Genomic DNA, 6,669 nt, shown 5'->3' on the forward strand with positions numbered 1-6,669 from the left:
AATAAGGGGTACCACTCTTGTATGCTTGGAAAGCATTTACTTGTTTATTTGTTCCCCTACATTCACTTTGGTCATGTCCCAAAGTTCCGCAATTCTCACATATCCCACTTGGGATTGATGAAGATGCCGTCATGGCATTAACATGATGCTTTGGTGATTTTGAGGCTTCTTCAAGTCTAGCCATAGCTTTTTCAAACTTCAAATTGATGGTATCAATGTGAGCACTAAGTTAAGCACCCAATTGAGTAACGGAGTCCACTTCATGCTTTCCTCCTCTAGTAGCCTTGTGAGGTCTACTATATTGTGAGTTATGGACCGCCATTTCCTCAATTTTGTTCCAAGTTTGATTGTCATCAACTTCGGTGAACATTCCATTTGATCCCATGTTGAGAATGTTCCTCGAATCTTCATAAAGACCGTTCCAAAATTGTTGTACCAAGAACCACTCGCTAAGTCCATGGTGAGGACATGAGCGACAAATTCCTTTGAATCGCTCCCAAGCTTCATACAAAGATTCTTCATCCCTTTGCTTAAAGCCCGTAATTTGAGCTCTTAGCATGTTAGTCTTTTCCGGTGGATAGAACTTTTTGTAGAAAGCTAGAGCCAACTTTTTCCAAGAATCAATTCCGAGAGTAGTCTTATCAAGGCCTTTCAACCATTGTTTCGCGGTGCCAATTAGAGAAAAAATAAATAAGACCCATCGAATTTGGTCTTGAGTTACACCGGTTTGAGAAATCGCATCATAATAGTCACAAAAGGTCTCCATATGAGAGTGAGGGTCTTCACTAGGCATTCCCCCAAATTGGCTTCTTTCGACTAATTGGATAAATGCGGATTTGGCAATGAAATTTCCGGTTAGATGTTGTGGTGTGGGAGTACCATTGGGTAGGTTCTCCTCGGTGGGTACGGAATGTGATGAAAACTTAGGCATTGTGGGTTGATTTTGTGTTGGATTTTGTGTTGGGCTCTCCTCACCTTATCTTGCAAAAGGGTTGATGAACTCAATAGTTGGTTGAATATCTACAACCTCACCAATACCTCTCAAGTTTCTCCTAGCAAGCCTTCTATTGGTTGTCAAAGTCCTTTCAATTTCACGATCAAAGGGTAACAAGTCACCTTGTGACCTTCTAGACATGCAAAATATCAAACAACTCGAAAACAATTAGAATAAACCTTGAGGAGTTTTACTTCCCCAAGGTAAAGAAAGACACAACTAATAACAATATAAGAAAATCTAAATCAAGTTAACACCGTCCCCGGCAACGGCGCCATTTTTGGTCGTGACTATATCTTTTCGGTTACTTGTCGTTAGGAGAACCTAGACCAAAACACAATTTATAACTTCACCACCAACTCTACAATTAGTAAAGAGGCAAGTAAAGGTCGGATCCCAAGGGACGGGAATTGAGATGAGATTTCTATTGCAACTAGCGGTGTCTTAGGGGTGTCACAATTAGGGTTGATGTAGAAGGTCACTAAACTAAATAGCAATAAAAGTAAACAAGCAAGATGAATTAAAAGGGTTGTAAACAATTGATAAAAAGCACTAGGGTGTCATGGGGTCATAGGAGATTCATGGGAATTGATCATACAAACATGTTCTCAAATTATAAGCAAGCAATTATTGTTGTGATGGATTGAGTTGGTTTATATCTTACAATCCTAGGAAAGTTTGGGTCCCGGAGCCGAATCGATTAGATTGTAAAATACCTACAAGTCGACTTAGTCTTCCCTACTCAACAACATGCATGGTCTAATGAGACTCGAGTTGGTTTATGTCTTACAAGTCTCATTGAAAAGATAGGTGATGGGTAAAAAATGCAAGGATTAATAGGCTCGCATTTCATCAAACATAACATGTGCATGAGTTGAGAACATAACAAGCAAGCAAATAAACCATGAAAGCATATTAATTTAAGCATGAATAATTCCCCATGTTGGTTTCCCCTAATTACCCATTAACCCTAGCTAAGGAACTACTCACTCATTATCATGTTGAACATGCTAGCAAGGTTGTCAATCATACCAACAAAGTGAAACATGATGAATAAATGAAAGTAATTAACAATAATTAAAAAGGGATTAAGAGAATTATACCTACTAATGATTCCAATAATAAAGCAAAGAATAAAAGAAGTACTTGATGCTTGATTGAGAGGTTGTCAATCTCCCAATAATAACCCAAATAATCTTCAATTACCCAAAATAAAGGATGAACAAGAGAGAGATTAAGGAAATAAAACTTGTATTAAAACTTGATTAATTGTTGATTACAATATTAAAGAGAGATTTGATTGATATTAACTATACTAAAGATTGCTAAGAAGAACATGCTCTTCTAATTAGACTAATGGGGTATTTATAGTGGGGATTAGGTGTAGGAATTAGGGTTAACTAAGGGCTTAAATGACAATTAAGTCCCTACTTAAGGAAACGCCGGTATTTTTGGAAGGATGGACATCTTTCTTGAAGCTTGAAGAAACGAAATTGTCTGCCTGGGAATCCGTGCGTCTTTAGCACGGGACGGGCGGATTCTGGGGTCTCTGCCCGGGCGCCTTGGGGAGAAGACGGGCGTCTTCTGGAGTTGCTGCCTGGGCATCTTGGAGTGAAGACACACGGATTGTGAAGGTGGAGGACGGGCGTCTTCAGGACAATCCGCACGGATTGCTGTGCAGTTTCATTTCTTCTTCTTTTCTTCCTTTTTCTTCATAAGATCCTTGGGGATTTCCTCGGGGATGCAAGGATTTTTTCTCATCATTGCCCATTTACTATAGTATGTACAAAGGCCTTCTAATCTTGTCTCTCCTTGATGCTTGGTCATTTGAATTCAATTAATTTAGTCTCATTTTGCCATGAAAATGCAAGGTTTGCACTCCTTTCCTACCAAGGACACAAAACCTCAAAGAATATGCAAAACAAAGAACTAAAGACAATAAATGACCCAAATATGCACTAAAAAGCATGGGAACAGGGCTAATTCGGGGACTAAATATGCTCTAATTATGGTCACATCACACTTACAGACTCATATACCCTCAAACCCAACCGTTTAACATAACTCGAAGATACAAACGACTGAGACGCCCCCGAATCAAACAAAACAAAGGTATGAATACCGTTAACAAGAAAAGTATCAGTGATAACATGTGCATCGTCCTCAGCTGCTTTCTTGTCCATCATAAATGACTTTCCATGGTCTTCGTCCACCTCCTGGACAAGATCTTTGGCCGATGTGGTCGGCTTAGCACCCGACCCCTGATTGTTGTTGTTGTTCGTAGTTGGTTTTTGATAAGAATTACCGCCATTGCGGTTACCTCCACCCTGGTTGCTCCGACCTCCCCGGTTAGACCATGACCCAGCCGGTCTGTTGCTCGCATAACTCTGTGCCGGTCCCTGAGAATAGCTCCCCTGAGCCGGTCGCTGAAAAGCTCCAGGTACACTCGTGCACTCATGTCTCTTGTGGCCTACACCACCACAGCCAAAGCAGGTCATCCCCCAACTACCACTACCGCTTCCACGACCACGCCCAAAAGAAGCCCCATCACTGAACCCTGAACCAGAAGAAAACGCTCTAGCCTGACTATGGTTGTCTTTCTTGTAATTAGATTGGCCACCACCTTCACTCTCAGTGATACCGTCGTTAGGTACCCAAAATAAAATACCTAGTTACACTAACAGAAGCTAGCAGTAAATAGGGTCGATCTCCACAGGGAGGCGGTCACTATCTACTTGTCAACTCGGTCTGTCTAAGGTCACTAAACCGGGGGTTTGAATTGTTGTAGCTAAACTAATGAGATTAAGGGGAGAGAATTAATGATAAGAGAAATTAATAAGAAAGAGGGAAAACTAGGATGTCGGGTTATCAACGAACGTCAGTTAACTACAGCTAAGGTCACAGATTAGTCAATGTGTCGGTCTAAGGGGCAACGAATATCTCCTTCTAGTCTCAATTTGCCTTAAAATACTATTAGTTTAGCTTCCGCCCTCACTAAAGCATCCTATTGTTCACTGCGGGTCTCATCCCTTCCAACCTTCCGGTCTAGGTCAAGGCTTACCAAGGTTAAAATGGCTAAATGCATCGATTCAAATAGCTAGATACAATTAAAGCAGCGATTAACAACATAGACATAACAACAACGACAAATCTATGAACTAATTAGCAATTAAAATCGGTTCATTGAATCCCCTAATCCTAGCAGGGTAATTAGCTAGACATGGTAAAGGGAAGAGAAAATGGTAAAAGAATAAACATTAAATAAAGAGAGGAAAAGAGAAAGGAGAATTACAGAGTAAAATCCGGAAAGCAGAGAACAGTAGAAAAGTAACAGGGAAAAAGTATTGTAAAGTAGTGTATGAGATAGGGAAGAGAGTTACAAATGACGTCCCTCTTCCTATTTATAAGAAAATAGAACTTTTATTTAATTTATTTAACCTAATGACGGATTAAAGCTAAAAAGGCCCGAACCCAATAGAAACCACTCGATCGAGCCCTTTTAAACTACTCGATCGAGTAAAATAAAGCTCAAACCACTCGATCGAATAGAAAATCTACTCGATCGAGTAAACCTTAAAATACAACTACTCAATCGAGTAGAAAAAGGACTCGATCGAACATAATTGTACTCGATCGAGCACTTTCCAGCGCACAATTCCTGCTTCGCGCACTGAACTTCAAACGGCTTCCATTTCTTCGTTACTTGGTCAAACAGGGCGATTCCAGTGGCGTTAGAAAGCTAAGAGGCCAAGATTTCATCTACAATTGGAATCACCTGAATATCTGTTGTAGAACTAGAGATATGGCTCTTAAAAGTAGGCACTAGCAATTTGAAGTTCTTCATTTGCTCCCCTAACTATCTTACTTCTTTGCACATCTCAAAATAGCTACATTCACGCTCCAAATTCACTCTTCCTCCAAATTCATGCTAAACGGATGGTAAAAGGCTCGATTTCACTATTTTTTGGTCCGTTCCTGCAAATAAGAGGAAACAAACCAAAGTAGCATATTCGGGGCATTTTGTAGCATAAAACTATGATAATAGCATAGAAATACGTGCATAAAAAGGCCTAAAAGGACTATATAAAATGCACGTATCAAATCTCCCCAAACCAAACCTTTACTCGTCCTCGAGTAAACTAAATGCAAACTAATGGAACGGAAAAGATAACTCGGAGCTAGCTATAACTTGTCTACTTAAACCAGTTTAATGCAAACTAAAATCAACAGTTACAGCTACAATGGTCATTACGCAAACGAATTATAAGATGTCCATAAATAAAGCTGGCCTATCGACCTTGCAAGACCAACAAAATCGGACTCTCACATGGTCACTCTTCTCTCATGAAGCAAAGGGTGAAAGTAGATGTATAAGAGAGAAAGAGAAAACAGTCACTCACCTAGACTGCGACCTATATAACATGCATGCAACAAAAATGATAGACGATTCAAGTACTACACATACATTCAAACCAATAATGTCCGTCACAGCTGAGGGCTTACAAATGATATGGGAAAGTGAGGTTCAGGTGAGAAAAGGCAAAACAAATTATGGAAATGTGGAGGTAAAGCGTCAAGCTAGTTCCTAAACAAGGCCATATAAGACCATCCGAATATCAACTGACTATGAAATAAACACAGGTGCCCTTCTTTGGCACAAAACTCACTACCCAATACACAATCTCCTCAAAAAGATATGAATAAAACGGAGGAGTGAGACCGTCACAAGATAGAAATAGGCACAGACGGACTCAAAAATGAAACCAGCTCAAAAATTTTCCAAACTTTTCATTCTTCCCTGGTTCTTCCTGTATACATGATTTTCACTGATTTTTTTCATTTTTTTCTTCCTTTTTTTTCGTAAATTTCTCTTCTTTTTTTTTCTTTCCCAATTCTTTTTTTCTTTTCTCCTTCCTTTATTTACACCAACTCCAATCAAAATGATATGGGCCAAACTGCAGACAGAAAAAGCATACCACAAAAGACATACTAGACGAGCTTGACTAGGCAGGCTCAGTTTTGGATGTAGCTAATGGGTCAAAAAGGCAAGATTTGGCTTAAGTGAAGCTAAATGGGTGAAAAATATAAGAAAAGGAAAATTTGCAAGCACCTCCCTGCATGTGACACCGACCACAAACCCGAATGTATGCAATTGACAAGAAATCGAATTTCATAAATGTGCAAAAGTAATAAACATGTTATGCAAGGAGTACTACTCTCAATTCCTATGTAAACCGGTCATGAATGTCACCACTTATAAGGCTCTAAAACTCATAATTTATAGAGTAGGTTGCCAATTTATCAGGTCAAGTCTAAACAGTCAGCTAAATTTGAACAAAAACTCGTAGATATGCGCAAGACTCAGCTAATAACTGTCAATAAAGTGCAAGGCTCAAGTAAAAAATGACAAGTTAAAGTGCAATTTCATCACGGAAATCTACCGTTCCGACTCAACCTATATGCAAAAATAAACGTGAATTTTTTTATTTTCGTTTTTTTTTTTTGGAGAGCAATGCATATGAAATATGAAAATTAAACGTGATAACAGGAATGCAATAAAAGCTGAATGCAGACACAGATATGGATGCATAACCTCCCCAAACCAAACCGTACAATGCCCTCATTGTACCCAAAAATAGGGAAAGGAAATGCAAACTAAAAAAAAAGGGAGTGAA

General features: G+C 39.3%; 1 non-coding gene across 1 annotated transcript; it reads left to right on the forward strand.

Annotated features, from left to right (window-relative positions):
- The first annotated feature begins 452 nt into the window (after positions 1-452).
- LOC141589203 (small nucleolar RNA R71) lies at positions 453-559 on the forward strand. Its single transcript, XR_012520153.1, has one exon. It is a non-coding gene; the product is annotated as a small nucleolar RNA R71 (small nucleolar RNA).
- The last annotated feature ends 6,110 nt before the right edge of the window (positions 560-6,669 follow it).

This window comes from Silene latifolia, chromosome 6 (genome assembly GCF_048544455.1).
Source record: "Silene latifolia isolate original U9 population chromosome 6, ASM4854445v1, whole genome shotgun sequence".
Classification (NCBI taxonomy): domain Eukaryota; kingdom Viridiplantae; phylum Streptophyta; class Magnoliopsida; order Caryophyllales; family Caryophyllaceae; genus Silene; species Silene latifolia.